Source organism: Leucopleurus acutus (assembly GCF_964270905.1).
Source record: "Leucopleurus acutus genome assembly, chromosome: 14".
NCBI classification, from domain to species: Eukaryota; Metazoa; Chordata; class Mammalia; order Artiodactyla; family Delphinidae; genus Leucopleurus; species Leucopleurus acutus.
The window spans coordinates 28,196,764-28,222,044 of record NC_139156.1 but is presented as its reverse complement, the minus strand read 5'-3'; the positions used below and the strand labels follow the sequence as shown (position 1 = coordinate 28,222,044).

Here is a 25,281-nt window from a genome sequence, read left to right as displayed (position 1 = left end):
TCCCTAACTCTTATTGGGATTTGTTTTTCTCTTTAATTCTGTCAGTTTTGCTTCATGTATTTTGAAGATCTGTTACTAGGTAAAATGCACATTTTGAGTTTTTCTATCATCCTGATAAACTGACCTTGTTATCATAACAAAATGTCCCTCTTTATCTCCTTACCTTAAAGTCTACTTTCTCTGACATTAATATAGCCATGCCAGCTTTTCATGCTTACTGTTTACTTGGTATACATTTTTCTTTTTATTTATTTTATTATTATTATATTTTACTTTCAACATGCCTATGCCTTTATATTTAAGGTACATCTCTCTTTCCTCCCAGCTTTATGGAGACATAATTGACATATAATATTGTTCAAGTTTAACATGTACAATGTGATGATTTGATACACATATATATTGTAAAATGATTACCACAATAAGGTTAGTTAACACATCACGCACCTCAAATAATTACAATTTCTTTTCTTGTGGTGAGAATATTTAAAATCTACTCTCTTAGCAATTTTCCAGTATATAATATTGTTAATTATAGTTACCATGCTGTATATTAGATCCCCAGAACTTATTCATTTTATAAGTGGAAGTTTGTTCTCTTTGACCAACATTTCCCCATTTCCCCCACCCCCCAGCCCCAGAAACTACCACTCTACTCTTTTTCTATGCATTTGGCTTTTTTTTAGATTCCACATACAAGTGACATCACATAGTTATTTGTCTTTCTCTGAATTTCTAAAGTGCATCTCTTTTAGACAGTTGTTAAGTCTGATCATTTATACTTTTAAATTAAAATATTTGGACCATTTAATGTAATTACTGATCTTGCATTTGTTTCTATTTGTCCTATTTTTTAATTCCTTCTTTACTGCCTTCTTTGGGTTAATCAAATATTTTTTAGTATTTCATTTTAGTTCCTCTAGTGGCTTTTATTTATACCACTGGATTTTTCAAGTGGTTGTTTTAGGGATTGCAATATGCATCATTAACTTTTCACAGTCTACTTACATTTAATATTATACCATTGTACATACAATATATGAGATACATAACTGTATAATTCCATTTACCACACCATCCTGTCCGTTGTGTTATTGTTGCCATATATGTTATTTCTACATATTTGTGGTAGCTTTAAAGTAGATGCAAAAATTTTTTGATACTACTCCCTATCTCCTCTCCTCCTGAGTGTGGGCCATACTAGTGACTCATTTCTAACCTACAGAATGAGGTGGTAGTGACAGTGTGTGATTTCCAAGACTAGGTTGTGAGGACACTCAGGCAGTCTTATGGAGAAGCCCACATGGTAAAAAAACTGAGGCCTCCTGCCAACAAGCATGTGAGCAGGCATCTTGCAAGGAGATTCTAGGGTCCCAGACAAGCCTTCAGATGAATGCAGCCCCCACCAACATCTTGATGGCAACTTGTGACACACCCTGAGCCAGAACCACCCAGCTAAGCCACTCCTGAATTCCCAACCCACGGAAACTGTAAGATAATAAATATTTAGTGTTTTAAGCCATTAATTTTGGAGAAAATTTGTTATAGAGTAATAGATAATTAATGCAATATATTATAAATCCCATAATACAATGCCATTTTTGTTATAAACAATCAGTTACCCTTTAAATAAATTAAGAAAAGAAAAGAAGTCTTTCACTTTTGCCTGTACAATTACCATTTCTAGTGCTCTTCATTCCTTTCTATGGATCTGAGTTTCCTCCCGGTATCATTTCCTTCAGCATTTCTTGCAGTATAAGTCTGCTGACAACAAATCTGCTCAAATTTGAAAATATTTTAATTTTACTCTCATTTTGCAAGGATTTTTTGCTTAGTATAGTATTTTGAATTGATGGTTTTATTTTTCTTCTTTCAAACTTTAGAGATGTTGTCCTATTGTCTTCTGCCTATTTCAAATGAGATGTCAGCTGTCATTCTTTGTTGTACGTAATATCTTTTTTCTCTGGCTACTTTTAAGAATTTTCTTTTTATCTTTGGTTTTCAGCAGCTGACTACAAAGTGTTTAGGTGCAGTTTTCTTCATATTTACCATATTTGAGGTTCACTAAGAGTTTTTGATCTATGGGTTGATGTTTTTGACTAAATTTGGGGAAATCTTGGTCATTATTTCTTCAAATATTTCTTCATCTTTCCTCCTCTGTTTATGTGATTCCAATTAGACATGTTAAATTACTTGATACTGTCTCACTGTCACTACAGCTCTGTTCTCCCCGTCCCCAATCTTTCTTCTTTTCAGCTTGTATAACTTCTATTTATCTGTCTTATAGTTCATTGGCCCCTTTCTTCTGCAGTATCCTTCCTGCTCTCTTAAGTCTATCCAGTTAATCTTTATTTCAGCTGTTGTACTTTTCAATTCCAGAATTTCCATTTGGCTCTTTTTAATAGTTCCATTTCTCTGGTGATGGTCCCTAGCTATTCATTCATTATGGCCATCTCTTCTTTTAAATATCTGAACATATTTACATTAGCTGTTTTAAATTCCTCATGAGCTAAATCTATCATCTCAGTCATCACACAATGAGTTATATTTTTTCCTCTATAGTATGTGTCACATTTTTGCTTGTCATATTTTCACTTCTTTGTATTCTAGTAATTTTTATTATATGATATACATTGTGTATGATATGTTATAGGTGGTCTGGATTATACTGTTCCTTTAATGTGTGTTGAATTTTGTTTTGACATTCAGTTAAACTACAGGAAGATCCTCTTGATCCTATTACGCTTGGTTTTATATCATGTAGGTTGGGTTTTGTCCTGAGTCTTAAGGTATGGCATTTATTGTAGGTATTATTCTTACTCCTAAAGTTGTCCTAGCTGGGGTCTCAAAGGAATGCCTGTAGTGCTCATCAAGGTCTCTCTACTCTAGCCAGACTATAAATCCAATATTTCTGAGCACTGTGCACCCTCAGGTATCTCTGCTCAGCTCTCGGCCCCACAGAAGCAACTCTGACTCAGGCCTCACAGAAGCTTGCCCTGTGCATGCCCAGCCCAGCCCTTGGCCAAAGACCTGAGATAAATCCCCAAGAAGATTCCTGCCCCTATATCCATTTGCTGCTGTCTATCCTCCTTTACTCTGACCTACAAATCTCAGCCCTCTCAGACCTATGAAAACGAAAGCAGATGGTTGTTGTAATAAGCCATTGAGATTTTGAAGTTATCTGTTGCACAGCCAAAAAAAAAAAAGGACACAGTGTGATATTAGCTGTTTTGACTGGATCAGCTGAGCACTTCACTTTTCCATCAAACATGCATAACTCTTATTATCTGGGTAAACTATTATCTTCTAAGACCCAACTCATGATACCTCCTCTACGAAGCCTACAGAATTAGTCCCTATCTCCTACATGCTCTACAGGGCAGGGATTCTTTTCGTCTATTTTATGTACCGATGTATATCAAGCACCTAGAGCACTGCTTGGTAGGTAGCAGGCCCTCCATAAATAGTTGCAGAATTAATGATTTAACACACTGAACTACTTTAAGTTATATATCAAAATATATATTCATATTCCCAATGATCATGCTCCTCTTTCACACAGAGCTATACAGGATCTCACAGGATTCATTTCCACATTAGGAAGGCTGGGCTTTGATTTTAGGTACTTGGGAGCACCTGAAATATTCAAATAAGCAAGTATATTTGTTAGAATTAGAACTGGTTCTAAGTAACTGAGCACCCCCAAATACAAGGGGGAAAAGTGTGTTTGTGTGTGTGTGTGTGTGTGTGTGTGTGTGTGTGTGTGTGTGTGTGTATACACACAATTTTTTTTCCAGATGAAGACAAAAAGGTATTCCAAGGTAAATCATCCTGGTCACTTATCTTCATATCATTTTTTTTTTGGAGGGGGGTGCGTTGGGTCTTCGTTGCTGCACACAGGCTTTCTCTAGTTGCAGTGAGCGGGGGCTACTCTTCGTTGCAGCGCATGGGCTTCTCATTGCGGTGGCTTCTTTTGTTGCAGAGCACGGGCTCTAGGCGAGCAGGCTTCAGTAGTTGTGGCTCACAGGCTCTAGAGTGCAGGCCCAGTAGTTGTGGCACACAGGCTTAGCTGCTCCATGGCAGGTGGGATCTTCCCGGACAAGGGCTTGAATCCGTGTCCCCTGCATTGGCAGGTGGATTCTTAACCACTGTGCCACCAGGGAAGTCCTTCATATCATTTTTGAAAAACAGGTTTACTGAGTTATAATTGACATACTATATAATTAATCCATTCAAAGTGTACAATCCAATAGGTTTTAGTAAAGTCCCAGAGTTGTGCAATCTGCACCACTATCAATTCTAAAACATTTTCATCATTTCAAAAATAAACTCAATACCCATTAGCAGTCACTTCCCATTTCCCTCCATAAAACCTCCCCATCCATCCCATCCCTAGACAACCAGTAATCTACTTTCTGTCTCTATAGACAGAAAGATTTGCCTATTCCATATAAATGGAATCATACAATATGTGATCTTTTGTGACAGGCTTCTTTCACTTAGCATGGTATTTTTAAGGTCTTCATATAATTTTCAAATACAAATATAATCAGCTTAAAATACAAAGAATAGTTAAGAGCACAGATTACAAAGCCAGACTATCTGGATTTATCTCCTATCTCCACCCCATATTAAAGTTATGTGGGCTTCCATGGTGGCGCAGTGGTTAAGAATCCACCTGCCAATGCAGCGTACATGGGTTCAAGCCCTGGTCTGGGAAGATCCCACATGCCACGGAACAACTAAGCCTGTGCACCACAACTGCTGAGCCTGTGCTCTAGAGCCCACATGCCACAACTACTGAGCCCGTGTGCCACAACTACTGAAGCCGGCATACCTAGAGCCCATGCTCCACAACAAGAGAAGCCATCACAGTGAAAAGCCCGTGCACCACAATGAAGAGTAGCCCCCGCTCACCTCAACTAGAGAAAGCCCACGCGCAGCAACAAAGACTCAATTCAGCCAAAAAAAAAAAAAGGAATAAAATAAATTAATTTTTAAAAAATTACATGATTTGGCTTCCCTGGTGGCACAGCGGTTAAGAATCCGCCTGCCAATGCAGGGGACATGGGTTTGAGCCCTGGTCCAGGAAGATCCCACATGCCGTGGAGCAACTTAGCCCATGCGCCACGACTACTGAGCCTGCTCTCTAGAGCCCGCGAGCCACAACCACTGAGCCCGCGCGCCTAGAGCCCGTGCTCCGCAACAAGAGAAGCCACCTCAATGAGAAGCCCACACGCAGCAATGAAGACCCAGCACAGCCAAAAATAAAATAAATAAATAATTTTTTTAAAAAAATTATGTGATTTGAGGCAAGTTACTTAACTTCTCTGTGCCTTAATTTCCTCACCTATAAAATGGGTTTAGTAATAGAACCTGCCTCACAGGATCACAGTGAAATTTAAATTTGTTAGTATATATAAACCACTTAGAATAGTACCTTACATATAGTAAGCACTACACAGGAGTTAGCTGTTATTATTATTACTGTTGTTATCATCATCATCTGCGTTAAAGAGGAGATTATGGATAGGTAGTCTCAAAATCTTTTTCATAGGTGGGGAATGACTGCTAATGAATACAAGGTTCTTTTTCAGGGTGATGAAAATGTTCTGGAACTAGACAGTGGTGATGATTGCACACCTTTGTAACATACCCAAAAAACCCCACTCAATCGCATACTTTAAAAGGGTGAATTTCATGGTTTGCGACTTATATCTCAATTTTAAAAACTGAGTGGCTCTCTTGTTTCAGAAACTGCTGTACTTCAAGCAAAAAATAGTGAAGGCATACATGGATATCCTGCCTTGAAAAAAGCTAGAAATTTAAATAGCCTCCCTATTTCTGCCCCGCCCCATCCCCAAGATTTTCCTGTACTTATGTTTTAAAAATGTGTCCTCGCTATTAGCTGCAAATGGAGGGTAGGTAATACAGTGTTTGATTATGTGCACTTTCACTGGGCATGGCTACATAAAGGAGTAAATTTAAGATGAGAAATCATTTTTGCTACTAAATTGTATTAAGTAATAACTACATTCATAACAGTTAAGAGCTCAGACTTAAGTCAGAGAGAATTAGGTTCAGTTTTTGGCTCTGCCGGTTGTCAAGCTATGTGACCTTGGGCAAGTCACTTAGACCATTCTGAACTTTTGTTTCCTCATCTGTAAACTGAAGATAACAATAGTAATTTATTTCATGGTGTGTTGAGGATTAAGTTTGATCATATAGGTAAAACATTTAATACACTTCCTGGTAAATAGTAAGCACTCAGGTATTTTGTAAATGTCACCTATGAGGATTGTGGTGATGATGATGATGATGATGATGATGATGAAGGGGGAGGAGAAGGAGAACTGTCATCGTCCTGCAGACTGATTGTAACAATAATACAGATGAGGCAGCAACTTCTGGGTGGGGTTAACTGCTCAAAACTGTTACTGTCTTTTTGAGAGGAAGGGGGAGTAATGTGACTCTTTGTTGTTACTGGTCACAAGGACATAGCAATTGGCATCCCCTTCTACCCTAAGCTCTAAATGAACTGTGTATTCCCACAAGGATTTGGCAGCAGTTTCACTTACAAGATCCTTGCCTATGGGTCTAAGAAAACCTTTGCCAAATGCCTTCCAGGGATAGAAGAGGAATATGAAATTAATTTATTTACTCTTCTAAAAAAACCCTCTACTTCTAGGAAAAACATTAACACTATCGTTCAGTCCTTCAAACTCATCTACCTTTGAAAAATTGTTCTTTGGCTTGACATTTACAATTTAAGATTGCCACTGCCCTACTTTAGACTCTCACCGTCTTTTCTTTGGGACCATGGCAATAGCTTCCTAATTGGTTCCCTACCAGTCTTATCTCCCTCTGTTCTATTTTCCACACTGCAACTAGGATTACTGTTTTTTAATACAAAATCTCATAATTCTTTACTGCTTGGAGTTCACAAGAGCTTCCCATCCATCACTGGTAGGAAGTGTCTAAAACTCCTGTGCAGATTGTACAAAACTCTTCATGATCTGGTCCCCATGCATAAGTTTGGCCTCATTTCTGGACATTCCCCACCCACCATACACCCTAAACTCTAGCCTCATCAAAATACTGGCAGTTCTCTGCAAGGCAGTACAGCTTTGTAACACATATTATTAGAACACAATACATCTACAGACTGCTTTTCAAACATATTATCTCAAGTGTGTGCTGTTGCTTCCTGTGATCAGGGTGAATATGAAGTGCTTATTTTTGTTAACTGATCACTGCAAGGAAGAGCAATCAATAACTAGCAAATCACTGACATTTTTGCCAGTGTCTGACTGACACTTTTATTGTGAATAATAATTATATTTTACTTTTTAAGTATTTGGAGTAACCAGAAGAGAATGTTGACCAAGCCTGATTCCCACCTATGGAATATAAGAATAAAGTTTGAGGGACTTCCCCAGTGGTCCAGTGGCTAAGGCTCCACGCTCTCAATGCAGGGGGCCCAGGTTTGATCCCTAGTCAGGGAACTAGATCCCACATGCTACAACTAAGAGTTCGCATGCTGCAACTAAAGATCCTGCATGCAGCAGCGAAGATCCTGCATGCCCCAACTAAGAGCCAGTGCAGCCAAACAAATAAATATTTAAAAAACTAAAAATAAAAAATAAAGTTTGAACATACTGGTAAAATTCAACACAAAGATTTCCAGTAATTTACTGTTATTAATTAAAGCAAACCTCTTACTTAAGATAACCAGTTAATCTCAAAATAAAAGTATAAGCAGGGCTGTAACAAATGTATTAAATGTCCTTCTCGTTCTATGTTAGATTTTTAGCCTTGGTTTATTAACTGTTCGGCTTTAAAACTAGATGAAAATACTGACATTGAGATACTTTATTCTTACAATCGTCAAGTCACGAAATAAAGCCAAATATAGCGTCACACTTCAACAACTTTCATTCTTTTTACTTTAATATTGACTGATTACCCTGCAGAATTATCACAGTTGACTAGCAGGTCAAGGCAGCAAGACTACAAGAGAAACAAAACAAAACTGGACTTCTTCATGTCTACAGTGGTCCAGATATTATAATTACTGAACAACATCTAGACAATGGCAGCAAAAAGAGCAGGTAATGTACACTATAGGTTTGAAGACCATACGTATTAGTATTATGCTCCACAGTCTGGCTACATGCTCAAGAATACAATACAGGACCCCAAACAGGAACTAACAAAGGTCTGGTTTTAATGTAAACTCACTCTCCTCTTACCTGATCCTCCAGGGGTTCTGTTTCCTGATAAGCAGATCTAAACTGTAAGACGATAATATCCCAAGGAGGTTCTGGCACTGAGCCCCAGAAATCCTTAAAGCAACAGACACGTCTAAAAGAAGAAAACCAGACCACTCACTCACTTCTCTATTCTCTTCTCTGACTCTAGGGAACACGAAAATGCCTTGCCAAAGAGAAGATATAAAATTCCTTCTGAGGCAAAATGTTTTTAAATAGAGATGGTCTGCTGTTGATTATGTCATTCCCTGTCACCTGGAACATTTTGGAAGACTCCTTGGAAATGACCTCTGGGCCAGACCAAGCTATATGTGGGCTGGTGAATCCTTTCTATTTATGGAGGCTGAATAACTTGGAACCTCCTAGAGTGACTAACAAAAATGTAAATTAACTCACAACAGGACAATAAGGTTGCATCACAAACCATTTTTAAAAATCCAGAATGTGGGAAACTATATGACAAAATTCTTTAATAAAATAAACTATAATCAAAAATTAAAATGAAGGGCTTCCCTAGTGGCGAAGCGGTTAAGAATCCACCTGCCAATGCAGGGGACACGGGTTCGAGCCCTGGTCCGGGAAGATCCCACATGCCGAGAAGCAACTAAGCCCGTGAGCCACAACTACTGAGCCTGCGCTCTAGAGTCTGTGAGCCACAACTACTGAAGCCCTTGCACCTAGAGCCCGTGCTCCACAACAAGAGAAGCCACCACGAGAAGCCTGCGCACCGCAATGAAGAGCAGCCCCCGCTCGCCGCAACTAGAAAAAGCCCACGGGCAGCAACGAAGACCCAACACAGCCAAAAATAAATTAATTAATTTTTAAAAATTCAAATGGAAATGGAAGGAAAGGCAACTTATCAATTAAAAGCTACTTAAGAAACATATTAGCTGAATGCAATGGGTGCCGTTTCTTGGATCCTGATTCAAACAAATCAATTGTTTAAGAAATTGAGACAAATGGCAGAAATTTTGAACACTGACTAGTTTCTTGATTATATTAAGGAACTACTGCTGCTTTTTTTTAGGTGACAGTAATGGTACTGTTGTCATATGTAAATAAAAGTGAATCCTTTTTGTTTTCTAAGTTGCTAGAACCAGAGGATCTACAAAACGGCAAAGGGAGGTGGAATGCAGGAACCAACTCAGCTTTCTACATCTTTTTTTTTTTTTTTAACTTTATTTACTTTTGGCTGTACTGGGTCTCCGTTGAGGTGCGCGGGCTTCTCATTGCGGTGGCTTCTCTTGTTGCGGTGCGTGGGCTTTCAGTAGTTGTGGCATACGAGCTCAGTAGTTGTGGCTCGCAGGCTCAGTAGTTGTGGCCCACGGGCTTAGTTGCTCCGCGGCATGTGGGATCTTCCCGGACCAGGGCTCGAACCCATGTCCCCTGCACTGGCAGGCAGATTCTTAACCACTGCGCCACCAGAGAAGCCCAGCTTTCTACATCTTAAATTGAGTGTTGGATACATGGACATTTATTGTATTGTTCTTTATTCATTTTTGCAAATCTTAAATACATTATTAGGAAAAGGTCAAAAAGCCAAAGAATGCTACCTGGATTTGTAGTTTCAGAGCCTTTCCCTTTTTGAGGTGCCACCCATTTCTGACTGTAGAGTCGACGACATAGGATCCGGGGAGGAGCTCCCTGAGCAGTCCCAGCTGCAGACAAAATCCTCCCAGCCCCTTCACATCGCACAGAGCACTGGTGAGCAGTGCGGCGAACATGAAAAAAGCACAATAAGTCAATAACCATGTGACCATAGAAGTCACTCCTGTTCTTCAGTCACCTGCTTACCTGAGGCCTGCTATGGCACACTGGTTAAGAGGGTGGGCTTTGGAGAAAAACAGATGTGAGTTTGATTTCCTGTTCTATCACTTAACAGCAACATAAACTTTAGGGCAAGTTTCTTAACCAGTTTGTACCTTAGTTTCTCCATATGCAAAATGAGGATTACAACAGCACCTTCTTTATAAAATTGTTCTGAAGATTAAATAGGAATGCATTTAGTACTATGACTGGCTAAAATATTAGCTGCTGTTATTATATTATTGTTGTTGTTTTATATTCCTTTCCCTTCGTTTGAATTCAGACTGCTAGTGAAACCAAAGACATATTCATAATTATAATTAATAATATACTTATTGCTATCATATTGTTGTAGGAAAGAAAAAGAGACATATCTGATTAGAGTAGAAAATAGGGACATGGAAGTAAATTAGAATATATATGGACAGTCTGGATCAGATTCGAGGGCCAGGTAACAAGTGTCAAGCAGTAGAATAATATAAGCAAAATAATAGTAAAGTAGTATTTCAGGGCCATGACTCAGACAATGGTCTACACAAGATAGACTGGGTCTATGGCACTGGGCTCCAGGACAGCATTTTGGTGCATTTGTGGCAACCCAGTTTTTTTTTTTCTTTAGCACCCTACAGAGTGCTATTTCATATGACTGAGCCTTGCTTTACAATAAAGTGACCAGGTATATGTAGCATGACTATTCATCATGACAATTCTGAACCAGATCCAGAAATGAGACAGAAATGCCAAAGGTTTCTGCATGGCTGGGGATGGGAGGAAAGAATAAACTAGAAAGCGGGAGGACACGGGGTGTGAGGCTGGGAGTTCAGCACAACTCGGCACATTCACTGCAACTTTTTCTGCTGATGGGACAGATCATTTATCGTAAGAGAATCAATCACCTCATGAAAACAATGCAGAGTGTGTGCTGGGCCCAGAACCCACGGCTAGAACGTCAGCAGTGACTATTCTCTCTGGGGCCCTACTCCCACCATGTGCTTGTCAGCAACACAGACACTCACACGCCACTTTCAGAAACCACAGACCCCACAGGAGCGGCTAAAACAGATATAGAGAAATTAGCTCTGTGGCTGGGTTGACAGTTACGCTTACAAGGTCAAGGAAGAAATGGGGACTCTACTAGTTTATTGAACCCATGCATTTAAAGGAGGCTAAGAGAATTTTCTTCCCTTATCCCTCCCTTAAGAGTTCCCCTCTCTGTATCACAGAGCTGCCTCCTTACAGACTGACTCATTTTGTGGGTTCCATCTGTTGAGGGCATGCTATGTACCAGGCAAGGCTAAAAGGTGCTTGGGATTTATCAGTGAATGAAACAAAGGTTCCTGCCCTTGAAGAACTTCCTCCGTGAGGGATGGGGAAGGCAGACAACAGCATTTTAGGAAGTGACAGGTGTTTTGGCAAAATGAAAAAGCAGGGTGAAGGGATGAGGAGTGAGGAGGAGAGGGCAGTTGGATATTGAATCTACCAGCTGATAAAAATGTTACCTTAAAAATTCTGTCACTTCCTGTAATTTATTACGACACTCCCTCACCAGTCACCACACTAGCAGAAGGTGATTAGGGAAACAAGACAACAGCATTGGGTTTATTTCAGGGTCAAAAGAAAATAAATACAACTATTTTCTTCATACTTTTTGTTTTCTGAAAGATGAATGCAAATGTGGTCTAAAGAAGGAAGGTGCTAACTGAACTGAAGCAAAGTGACATCAAATAGACTTCTCCCCTTCCTCTCCTCCGAGTTAGTCTTCGGTCTGCTGGCATGTGGCCTATGACTTCTGCACACTCTGAGGTCGGGCTGCCTGGGCACTCCCACACAGCCTGTTCGAAATGTCCAAGTCATCAGCAAACTGTAACCCCAGCCCTATAAGCTAATCATATCTTTCTTATTGCTTTTTTTTGGAAGATCAATCAAAGCAAGACAAACAAGAGTTGATGGCCTAAGGCTGAAAAAGGAGGGGTGATACACAATTATATAGCCCAATGTTAGGTGCATTCTCCTCCTCCACAAAGTAGCCCCTCTATTCCCACCCCCCAAAAAAAAGATCAGAGAGAGAGAAATAAACACTTTAACAGGGGTTGATGCTAAAAGGTAGGATTAAAGATTTGCATTTCTACTTGCAAATTTTCTACAATTAAGAGGTATAATTTTTATAATTAGGGGAAAATAGTTAAAAAAAAAAAACAAAAAAACCCAATCACGAACCAAAAGAGATAGCCCTGAGACTCTACTGCACAACACCCTAGCAGTTATGGCTGCTAAAGAGCTACCTGCTGAACCATGTCAATATTTTGTGAGATATACTTAGGTGAGATTTATACCCGGAGCAGAGAGTGATCCACAGAGTAAGGAAACTATAATTTTACATATCTTATATTTACAATCATGCTGACGACTACAGTTATGCTGAATATGGCGCTCTCATTCTTCACAACAGCTTTTTAAATTCTGACTCAAAGCAGGAGGAAAAAGCTGATCTAACGGTGAAATAAGCTTATATTGGAATTGTGAGATGTTTACCATAAATTTATATACATAGGGTTCAGAAATATTGAAGACTTTTATTAATCTTCTTATGCTTGAAGCTTAAGCTTAGCTTAGGATTTTGGGTTGCAGCCTCCTGATGCCATCTTATTTCTTTGGAGACAAATCCTGAAAGAGTATTTGACAAGGCTTAATACCCATTTATGATGAAAATGCTCAGTAAACTAGGAATACATAGAGGAGAACACCTTAACCTGACAAAGGTACACCTAAAACCTAAAACAAACATTACATGAAATGGGGAAACTTTAGACTCATTCTCTTTAAGACTGAGAACAAGACAAAGATGTTCACTAGCATAGCAACTGTTTTGACACTGTCCTGGAAGTTCTGGTCAATGCTGTAAAGGAAAGATAAATAAGAAGTATAAGGATGAGAAAGGAACAACAAAACTATCACTATTTTCAAAGGATATGATTAACTATGGGGGAAAAGAAACAACAGAAAACAGGAGACTATTTGAATAAGACAGTGAAGCCAGGCTATGAAATACAAGATCAGCTTACAATAATCAATACCTTTTCTCTTAAACTACCAAGAGCTAACTAGAAAACAACAGTAATAGAAATAGACATGATTCACAATAGCAACAAAACTATCAAGTATTAGAAATTAATTCAACCAAGAATATACTCTTAGACCTTTATGGAGAAAACTTTGAAGTTCTAATAAAGGACTTAGAAATGAACTGATGAAGTATTTAGGGGTAAAGGGTCATGATGTCTGCAACTAATAACTCAAATGAGTCAGCAAAATGCACAGAACTGAAGAGAGGGAGTAATAAAGCAAATATGGCAAGATGCTAACATCTGGTGAATCTAGGTAAGGGATATACAGGAGCTCTTTGTACTAATCTTAGAACTCTTCTGTTAGTTTTAAATTATTTCCAAATAAAACAAAAATTCTGAAAAAAATAAGCTGAGTAAATGAAGAAACACATTACATACTCTTGAATGAAGTAAGTTAATATCAAAAAGATGTCAAGCCTCTCCCAAATAATTGATAAATTCAATGTAATCCCAACAAAAATTCCTCAAAAAATTTGAGGAACTTGATAAACATATTCCAAATGTTATATGGAAAAATAATGGCACAGAAGTAGCTAAGAAAATTTTAAAATGAAGAACAGAGATGGGGCACTTGTGCCAGTCATGAGGATGTATTACCAAATCACTGTAATAAAATCAGAGCAATAAAAAACAGAGCAAAGGGCTTCCCTGGTGGCGCAGTGGTTGAGAGTCCGCCTGCCGATGCAGGGGACACGGGTTCGTGCCCCGGTGCGGGAAGATCCCACATGCCACGGAGCGGCTGGGCCCGTGAGCCATGGCCGCTGAGCCTGCGCGTCCGGAGCCTGTGCTCCGCAACGGGAGAGGCCACAGCAGTGAGAGGTCCGCGTACCGCAAAAAACAAAAACAAAACAAAAAAAAAAACAGAGCAAGAACTGACAAACTAATGTAACAGAATAGAGGCTTAGAGATAGACTGGTGTATCCATGGGAACCATATAAGAGAAAGAGGGTACCACAATGTAATGGAGGAAAGCATGGGGTTTTTGGATATGTTATTGGAAAAACCGGCTCATTAAATGGAGAATAATAGGGCTGGATTCCTATCTAACACCACGTGCAATGTGGGCTCTAGATGAATTAAAGAAATGACCTACGGACTGGGAGGGCCTTCTTAAACAAAACTTGAAAAACTCTAAGCCAAAGAATTTATTTACCTGATTACATTGAAATTAAGAATTTTTCTTGATGAAAGGACAACAAAGACAAAATTAACATATGAGAAGATATCTGCAAAGTTACGATAAGTGAACATCTATAAACTGTCTTCCACAAGTCAACAGCAACACAGATAGTAACTCCAATAGAAAACAGGCTAAGACAGGAATAAGTAATTTACAGATGAAACTATATGCATAAGAGATGCTCACAATCATCAGTAACCAAAGAAATACAAATAAAAATGACAAGGTATCACTTTGCACCTATGAGATCATAAAAGGTGGAGAGCTAGAGAAAGCTGAGTGCTGGTTGGGACATGAGGATACAGGACCCCTCGAACACTTCTGGCAGGAGAGAGAGTGGTGCAGCCATTGTGGGGAGGAATCTGGCACAGTTTGATCAAATTCAGGACATGCAAGCCTATGACGCAGTGATTCCCTTCGAAGTGTATATCCCACAAGTATATTACACAGCTTTATAAGTGGACAGGTATGAAGATGCTCACTGCAGCAATGTTTGTGGTGGTAGGAAGTAGAGACAACCTGAGTATCTATCACACAGAGAGGAGATAAGTAAAACTGTGGTTCACACACACAGCATGGAATATAATGCAGCATTTGGAAGCAAAGAATTAGATGTACATGTAGAAACACAGGTGTATCTTAAAAACAGTACTCAGAGAAAAAAGAAGCAAAATGAAATACATTACAAATTAAAATACATATAAGACAAATATCCCCACTTTGCAAGATCCTATACAGACAAAAAGAAACGTTATATGTGTTCAAATGAGCACCTGTGAAGCATGAGGTGAATGGGAGGAGAAGGGAATTCAAAACAAAAGAAATCTTTTAGGCTCCTTGCATGTTAAAAAAGAATTCAAATGACCTATGATAAAAATAAAATTAGAATTGTTTCCTTCCCCTACGTTTCCAACTTTCCTAACAACAAAAGCAACTTTGGTTGCCAGCTCTGTTGATGAGTAACAGCTTTTCATCCTTTTTCAAGCAGGAAGGGAAAAATTCAGGGATCAGCAGAGTACTAAAGGGATCAGTGGAAAATAGTCACGAATCAGTGTTTTTGTTCTCATGACCTGACAACTTGACTGAAAAGACCCCATTACCTCTTGATTAGGAGTGATTCAGCTCAAGACACGTTGCTGGCGTCAAGTTTTCATGTCCTTTGAAACTATTTACTTTCAGAACCTCTTCATATACAATCCTTTGGCCTCCTCACAGTGATTCCACACTATTTAAAATCTAAAAATTCTAGAGCTAGAGAGCACCTGGTTATTCTACAGATGAGGAAACACGGGCCAGAGGAGGATTGCGGTTCAGGCTCACACAGCTGGTACGAAAGGCAAGTTCTTACTGACTGTGCCCTTGTCCCCCTTCTGTCTCTCTGGCCCAGCAGCCAGAGTGATCCTGTTAAAACATAAGTCATCAGAAGCTTCTCTGTTCAAAACCCTCTACTGGCTCCCCCCTCACTCAGAGGAAAGGCCAAAATCCTTACAAAACGGCCTACACGGCTGTGCCCCTCCCCACTCCCACCGCCTCTCATCTGCTGCACTTTCCCCTCGCCCACGTGGGGACCGCCTGGCCACTGTGACCTCATCATCCCTCACACATGCCAAACATGCTCCTACATCAGGGCTTGGAACTTGCTCATCCCTCCGCCTCCTGCTCACTCTCTCATTCCTCTCAAGTCTTAGATCAAAAGTGATTACAGTAGAGGCCTTCTCTGACCACTGTGCACTTTGTGCGTACTCCCCCCGCCCCACTTTTTTTCTCACTTACGCCTCCTTCAGGTTCTCCACAGCACTTACAGTCGTGTGACCATGATCCATTCACATTATTTATTTCCTGTTTGCTTCCACACCACCAGAATACCTACTGCATGTGGGCAGGGCCTTGTCTGCTTTGTTCACAGCTGTATCCCCAGCACCAAGACCAGATACAGGTGCTCCATGACTATTTGTTGAGCCTTGGTTTAACAGCTCTTTCATCACAGAGCTGATCTGTGATCTGATTTCATGACTGCTACTTTAGACCTTTCTGCCTTTCCAGGCAAGAGACTGATATCTTATAATTAGCTCCTGGCCAACGAGACTAAACGAGACTAAGTTATCCAATCTTGAAGATTAGTTTATTCAGATGTTTTCCTAAGCAAGGCATAATAAGAAACTATTTAATATTAATTGAATTTATGTTTAAAACTTTTCATAAGTATTCTGAATGAATTTTAAGGATGCTTTAGCTGAAGATCAAGAACAATTGAGAATTTCAAAGCAGATAATCTTGTAATAATGCTGTGGGGTAGGTAATACATTAACCGACTTCAGAAACGACAGAATAATAAACCCAGAAAAAATTCAAGCCTTATACCTGGCAGTGGGTATGCAAGCCTCCATTTGCATTGTAGTTTAATTGCTTTTATCATTTAAAAAAGTTCCCCAAATTTAAAAAGTACCTGTAAGCTGAACAATCACTGAAGTGTCTGAAATTTGAGAAATCACTGTTTGCTTATTTAGCCCAACCTTGATAAAGTGAATGGGAGGGTTGAGAAGAATAATGCATTTGAAGATTCACTATGCATTCTGCAGAAAGGGTTTCCTTCTGAGGCAGAGAGAAATGAGTTTACTGGCTCTGGAGGCTTCCTAAATTGCAGTCTCCAAGTTTAGGGAAAATAAAAATCTAAACACATTCCATTTAACCCTTTTTCAGAACGAGAGCCTCATGGAGTCTTGCACTATGTTCTAAAAACGAACACCCACTCTTAGTTTTTAGGAGATCTAAATGACAATTCAAGAATTATGATTTATCATGTGCTTTAAGAGGAGAAAAAGTAGTGTAAGTTCAATCAGTGCTTGAGAGAGGCTCTGAATTGCCTCTTTCATGTGGATGAAAAAGGAATGTGAAAGGGTCTCTCGAGGTAAGAGGGACCCTAAGAAGAAAGGACCCAGAAAAGAAGAAACAAGAGATGGGAAAGGCTCTGCTTTGGGGCTGCAAGACAAAATAACTTGAACATATTTGGACAGATTGTCTATGAAGATTATTGTATCTCAGTTGAAAATTCACACAATATGAACACTGTATAAAAAACATCTTATCACATTTTCTGAGGCAGAATGTTCTCAGCTTATTGCAAAAGTTATCTGTGTGCTGCACAGACGCCATCCCCAGGCCAAATTTTAGCTATTCTCTACCATACACAAAGCATTCTATTCCAGTCTCTGACTTTAGTGAATTTAACACTGAGGTAATTTGAAAAATCTCTTTTCACTTATGTTAGCTCAATAATGATAAAGTGACTGGGAGTGTTGAGAACAACAGTGAATTTGAAGATTCACTATGCATCACGCAAAATTTTTTAAAAACATGTTTTCTCAAAACTTTGTGTCGTTGACACAATGAGTGACATATGTTTCAAATTAACACGTAAAAATCAGGGAACTTTGGAGATGGAAGGTAGTCTTAGAGATCCTTTGATTCAATAATTTAGAGAAAAACAGGTGCTGGGGATAAACTAACTTGCTCATCACCTGGAATCTATTCTATGCTACGAAAGTAATAAACGTAGCACCAACTCTAAGAAACCACACCTGTATGCTGTCAGGTACTTCACTTTTCAGTATACAACTACAGATTAATCAGTTCTGTAACTTCAGCTATACAAACACGTGAAGCTAAACTATGCTCAAACGCTACATATTAGTGCTACCACTGGCTTGCCACATACCACAGCATAGGTGATTATGAAAGTGTTTAAACACAAGACGCTCATATGACTATAAAAGAATTACTGTAAAAATAGACCTAAAGGCAAGTTATCAATTACAGAATAATGTTGTGAGTGCCTTTCATTATTATATCAATATAAATGACACAGACAATAAAGGATAATGAGATTCCATTTAAAGTGGGTTTTTTTTCATTTAAAATTTAACTCTATACACCATGCATTCCCCACAGCACCTAATTTGCAGCAGACCTGGCCTGTTTGTAACCCCAATATTCCTTTATTCAACTGACAGCACTGACATCCTTTTCAAGGTTAAATACTCTGAGAAATTGATGCCTGGTGGACATTAGTACCTGCGGCAGGAATGCAGGTGTACAAAACTCCACCATAACCAAACTTGCATCTCTAGCCAAACAGGTCTTACTCTTGCTTCGGTAAGCCATTCCCCCCTTGTCTCCCTGACACAGAATCACGGACTCCTATTCCGACTGAATGTGACTCTGTGCAAGCCAGGAGAATCTCTTCATCTGTTAAATAAGGGGTCTGGACTAATGCTGGATTCTTTTCCAGCTTTCAAATTCCGCCTCATTGCCGGAGTGGCAGGGTGGTGCAGTGAAAAGAGCCCTGGGCTTGCCTGACACCATTTAAAAAGCCCACGTCTGCATCCCTCTGACTGCCGGCCCCCCGGCCTCCAACTCCCCGGCACCTCCCTGGGCCCGACTGACCTGGACCGGAGAACTCCGACGAGGGCCCGGCGCCCTGCTGCCCCTCGGGGGCTCCCGGCCGGGGCAGCGGCCGTGGCGGGGCAGGGGCGGCGCAGGCCTGGCCGCCCGGCGCGTTCCTCGGGGCGCGGGTCCCTTCCGCCCGCCGTCCCCGGACAGCGACCCGGGCTCCCCGCCCGGCCTCGCCCGGCCCCTGACCAGCTCTCCGCCGCCTGGCGGTCCCTTGGCGCAGCGGGCAGCTACGACCGCCTCTCCCAGGCCCGCTGTCACCTCCGCCCCTGGAAGCGGCGGGCGGGTCAATCCTGCGTGACTCAGCGTGGCGGCCCCGCCTCCGAACTCCCGCCCAAGCTTCCGCCTCGCGCGGCCCGCGCGGCCCGGGGGCGCCGCGCTCCTTACCCGCGCGCCCACCCCCTCAGACGCCCGCCCAGCTCTAGCACTACTTGACGGCCCGCCTTGGATGCGCCCGCCCCTTTACGTCAGAGGGGGCGGTGCCCCAGGACCTCCATTCTGGGAAACTGAGGCACCTGGCGGTGCGGCGCCGACCCTGCTAGGGCAGCTCGAGCGTTGGCTGCTCGTGGAGCGTTCAGTTCTACGTGCAGCTCCCGCTGATCGAAAGCTCCTTTCCTTCCTTGCCGATCCCTCAACCGCCACACTCCCGCTCCAACCTAGAAAAGGGTTAAATCCCATTTAGAGAAGCCGCATGCAGTTCCTGCCTGTGGTGCGGTCCTCTGTGCTGCCCGGAGGCAGTTTCCTTTATCACCTCACAAATACTCGGCGTTCACTTCGGTCTGTTCATTTTTTTCTGAGGAAAGTCTCTCAGGACACCTTTGAGAATTTAAGAGCAACGAACAGCAGAATGCAAGAACTAGGCAGGGCTGAGAGCACGCTTTTAACTCGTTCGTGAATCCTCGCGGGATTCCTTTTGTGTATTAATGGCCTCAAAGTCACACTGCTTGGTTTGTTGCTTGAATTTCTGTGCCTAGTTTCTGGGATCTACCTGGGGGATGCTGAAGAAGACGGAACAAGTCTGTCACTGTGAACGTATAACAGATAAACCTCTACAGATGGTCCCCACCTAAAACTGTTGGACTTAAGATTTTTCCACTTTACAATGCTGAGAAAATCGTAGGCATTCAGGAGGAACCACAGTAGAATTTTGAATTTCAATCTTTTTCCGGGCTGGCAATATGCTCTAGGATACTCTCTCCTGATGCTGGGCAGCGACAGTGAGGCAGCTCCCGGTCAGCCACAGGATCAGGAGGGCAAACCACCGATACACTTACAGCCGTTCTGTACTCATGCAACCATTCTGGGTTTCACTTTCAGTACAGTACTCAATAAATTACATGAGATAACCAATGCATTATTGTAGAATAGGCTTTGTGTTAGATGATTTTGCCCAACTGTAGGTTAATGTGAGTGTTCCGAGCACGTTTAAGGTAGGCTAGGCTATGATGTTGGGTAGGTTAGGTGTATTAAATGTATTTTCGACTTAGGATATTTTCAAATTACCATGGGCTTAACTCCACTGGACATAACTCCACTGTAAGTGGAGGAAGATCTGTATTTCAAATTTTTCATCAGCTAGTTCTCCTTTCTAGTGTTGTGTGTGTGTGTGTTAAAATACATGTAACATAAAGTTTATCATTTTTAACGTTTTTAAGTGTATGGTTCTATGGCATTAAGTACATTCACATTACATCACCACCATCCATCTCCAGAACTTTTTCATCTTCCCAAACTGAAACTGTAATCATTAAACGTTAACTCCTCATTCCTCTCTCCTGCCAGTCCCTGACAACCACCATTCTGCTTTCTGTCTCTATTAATTTGACTACTCCAGGTACCTTTTGTAAGTGGAATCATACAGTGTTTGTCTTTTCTGTTTGTTTGTTTGTTAGTTTTTGCCGCACAGCACAGCTTGGGGGATCTTAGTTCCCTGACCAGGGATCGAACCCCCGGCCCTTGGCAGTGAAAGCCTGGAGTCCTAACCACTGGACTGCCAGGGAGTTCGCAGTGTTTGTCTTCTGTGATTGGCTTATTTCACTTTGCATAGGTCCACAAGTTTCATCCATGTTATAGCATGTGTCAGAATTTCCTTCCTTTTTAAGGTAGAATGATATTACCTTGTATGCACATACCACATTTTGTTTATACATTCATCTGTCAATGGATGTTTTCCATCCAACGTTTGCTTCTACCTTCTGGCCATCATGAATAATGCTTCTGTGAACATGGGTGTACAAATATCTGTCTGAATCCCTGCGTTCAGTTCTTTTGTGTATATACCCAGAAATGGAATGGCTGGGTCACATGATAATTCTATGCTTCATTTTTTGAGGAACTGCCATACTGTTTTCCTCCTTTGCTTTTTGATGCATATGCACATTGTGGGCAGAAAACTTTCTGGTAAAATATCAATATTCTGGATTTCGACAAAACTGTCAGCAAATGCTTCATTTGCCTGTAAGATAGTGACTTTTCTTCTCTCAGTAGTAAGTAATTAACGTTACAAATCCATTGCCTTTATTTTTGAAGATACTGTTCCTATTCAGTTAACCACAATTTTGTTTGTGTTCTGGGGATATATTTTTCCATGGTTTTTGGACAGAGTCAAGTATGCCACATGAGGGAAGAGGGGTAAATTGGGTGATTGGGATTGACATATACACACTACTATATATAAAATAGATAACTAATAAGGACCTACTGTATAGCACAGGGAAATCTACTCAGTACTCTGTAATGGCCTATATGGGAAAAGAATCTAAGAAAGAGTGGATAAATGTATATGTATAACTGATTCACTTTGCTGTACACCTGAAACTAACACAACATTGTAAATCAACTATACTCCAATAAAATTTTTTTTTAAAAGTATGCCACATGAAAGCAAAATGAAATTAAAATCAAGCATTTCATTTAAAAAAGAAAACAACTGGGAATTCCCTGATGGTCCAATGGTTAGGACTCCACACTTCCACTGCCGGGAGGCCGGGTTCAATCCCTGGTCAGGGAACCAAGATCCTGCAAGCCGTGCAGCATGGCCACAAAAAAAGAAAAGAAAACAACTTTGGATGTCTTAATGTACACCCAGCCCGACTGGGACCTGTTTCTTTTACCTAAAAGAGTCAGTTTCAGAATGATCTGATTACTGAATCTAAATCTTTGGAAGTGGGTTCTTTGGTGGGTACACTAAAGTTTAAGAACCACTGCCCTAGGGCATCGTGAAGATTCTGAATCATCAAAATAATATTCTTTCACTCATCAACAAAGATTTACAATGCAACATTTGCAACGCAACAAGCAAGCATCATGCTGGATGTTTGGGATTCAGGCTGACAAAGACAACCGATAAGCACCCTGCTCTCATGGAGCTCACATTCTAGAGTGGGGTAACAGACAATAGATAAACAAATGGTAAGCCAAATAATTACAGGGTATGGTGAATGCTGTGAAGGAAGTAACCTAGATGATATGATAAATTAGATCATAGAGAATTAAACCCTAATGCCCTAGGCATCCATTGTATGTAACGAATTAACGTCTCTCCCACGCAAGGGGAATGGTACAAGTTATACACAGTCCTTGAGACAAGTGAGTACAGAATCACTGTGTTCTGTGGTTTAGATGAGGATCTGGTCTGATAAGGGCCAAAGTAAGAAGTGGAAACCTTTGAATATAGTGGTTGGTGGTCAGGGAAGTCTCTGGGGATATAACGTTTACTTGCGACCAAAATGATGAGAAGGAATCAGCTGTGTAAAGAGCTGAGGAAGCACCTTTCTAGTGGGAGAAACTGAAGGTGCAAAGCCCTGAAGTGGAAAACAACTTTCTCAGTTTCAGAACAGAAGAGAAGGCTATGTGAGAAAGAAAGCAAGTACTATGGGACGAAATTATAAAACAAACAAGGGTGAAGATAATCCTGGGCCTGATGGGCCATGATAAGGAGTTTGAATTTCATTTTAAGTCAATGTACTGATACATTATAAAATATCCTCAATTGAAGGGACTGAAATGAAAAGGATCAAAAGAGGTAAATGTATGTGGAACTTCTTTCTTAGCAATAATAATAATATCTGCGTGTGCGATATTAAGAAGTTTGTTTTTTTCCCTGGATGATCCTCAATAAACCCAAATCAATTCCTGTGCATTTTGATTAATCTCATTGATCAAACTTATTTAGGCATGTCATCCTCTGATCTCACGTCTGAACCTAAATCCAGCGTGTTAGGACACACTCAAGTATCCATCGCTGTTATGATGGACTGCGTCACTAACAGTGTCCATGGCTTTGCTGCAAATCAAAGGCAACTCCCCAAGGTTTCCCTCTGGAGCAACTTAGTGGTAGAATATAGAAGGCATAGGTTTAGTCTTCCATGTCAGAGAAAGAACAGATAGCACTTGGAAACACTAATAACTATTCATTAATCTGGTGCCAGAATGCACCGGGACAGAAAGGAGGGGACTCTAGTTGAGTGGAGGAAGGAAGGCTGGGGGAAGTCTGGTTCTCCCTTGGGGAAGGGAGGAGTCCAGGGTGATTTTTGAGAGAGGGTATCTGTCTAGTGGACTTGGGCGGAGGCAAGGCCAGGTCCTGGAAGAAGACAATGGAGGCCATTTGGTTCCATTTAGGAATAGACCCTAGCTGGCAAAAGTAAAGCCAATTCCCGTTTTGTAAGGAAGTTCTGAATTCAAAAAAAGGACTGTATCATGTTTATCTTAAGGGTTGTTCTTATATATTAATATAGTGTTTCCTAGGGGCTTCTTCTCTTCCCATCTGCTTGCAGAAGCTTGAAATTGGTTTAATGAGGAACAGGAAATTCTTTCATAATTGGAAGTAAAAATCAAACTGGCAAACAAATCTACCTTAAAATGCTAATGCCTAGTTGAGGTAATATTTTGGAAAAAAACTCATTCTCTTGTGTATCCATCAAAACATATTTAAGTGACACTATCAGATCTCTTCCTATTTCCATGAGGAGACAAGAAAGACAGAAGATATTTGGGAATCTAGAAGGAGATAGGGGAAGGAAAGAAAAGGGAAGCTGAAATACTGAAGACAAGTTTATAGTAAATGTTTATTGAGAGCTAGCCTTATGTTAAGAACTTACCATATATTATCTTTTTTCTTTTTTTAAGATTCTTTTTTGATGTGGACCATTTTTTAAAGTGTTTATTGAATTTTTTACAATATTGCTTCTGTTTTATGTTTTGGTTTTTTGGTCTCGAGGCATGTGTGATCTTAGCTCCCCGACCAGGGATTGAACCCACACCCCCTGCATTGGAAGGCGAAGTCTTAACCACTGGACCACCAGGGAAGTCCCTATCTTTTTTCTTTTATTAATCAGAAAAAAGTTATTACCCCAAGAAACAGAACCTGGGTTCCCCCATTTGAATAGAATCAATAATTCTTGAAAAGTAATTTATAAACCATCTTTATTTTCTTTCCCAGGTTGTCTACAATAATGAAGAAAGATAATGAAGGTCATCATTTCCTTCTCCAAATAATATTGGTTGTTTTTTCTTAGCACGTATCATGACAACAACCCAGCAAGTAATTGTTATCTTTAGCTTAAAAATGAGGAACTGAGGCTCCCTGGGGTTAAACAGCTGGCCTAGTGCTTTCCACACTTCCCATACTTTAGTCATTCCTATACCACTTTTTGCCATAATCTTGCACTCTCAGAAAACCATCACAATAGTTCTTGACTAAATGGCACACCACCTTTCTAACTTTTAAAATATTTTTATTTAAATTTACTCACTTCGCTTTTTAAGGGAAATTTTGTACCACTCCCATAAACGCAAAACCAGTATATAGATTGTAATTAATAGGAGGTAATCTTTAAAACAAATACAATGAAAACAAAATGGTTACTTTTTAAAATGTTTTTAGTTCTTTTATTTATTTATTTGTAATTAATTAATTTATTTATTTATTTTTGGCTGCATTGGGTCTTCGTTGCTGCACGCGGGCTTTCTCTAGTTGCGGCTAGTGGGGGCTACTCTTTGTTGCAGTGCATGGGCTTCTCACTGCGGTGGCTTCTCTTGTTGCAGAGCACGGACTTTAGGTGTGCAGGCTTCAGTAGTTGTGGCACACGGGCTCAGTAGTTGTGGCTCGCAGGCTCTAGGGCACAGGCTCAGTAGTTGTGGCGCACAGGCTTAGCTACTCCATGGCATGTGGGATCTTCGTGGACCAGGGCTCGAACCCATGTCCCCTGCATTGGCAGGTGGATTCTTAACCAGTGCGCCACCAGGGAAGCCCCCAAATGGTTATTAAATTCTAATTCTGAGCTTGAGGGCTACTCTCCATTTGTTAAAAAAAAACGAAACTAGTCAGTGTTAGAAAGTTAGAACCAAAGAGAAACTTTCTCCTTGATACATTCAGAAAGATGTAAAGAAATTGTTAAAAGAATAACTTTCTAGGTAATTTATTGCTTGATCAGAACATCAAGCCAAATTG

General features: G+C 40.4%; 1 protein-coding gene across 1 annotated transcript in view; it reads right to left on the bottom strand.

The window, feature by feature from the left end:
• DNMBP (dynamin binding protein) overlaps positions 1–18,938 on the bottom strand; it is a 110,456-nt gene extending 91,518 nt beyond the window's left edge. The window contains exon 1 of the mRNA XM_082854921.1: positions 18,825–18,938. The gene's annotated coding sequence lies outside the window, so the exon portion shown is untranslated. The remainder of the gene's footprint in view (positions 1–18,824) is intronic.
• Positions 18,939–25,281: the final 6,343 nt, after the last annotated feature.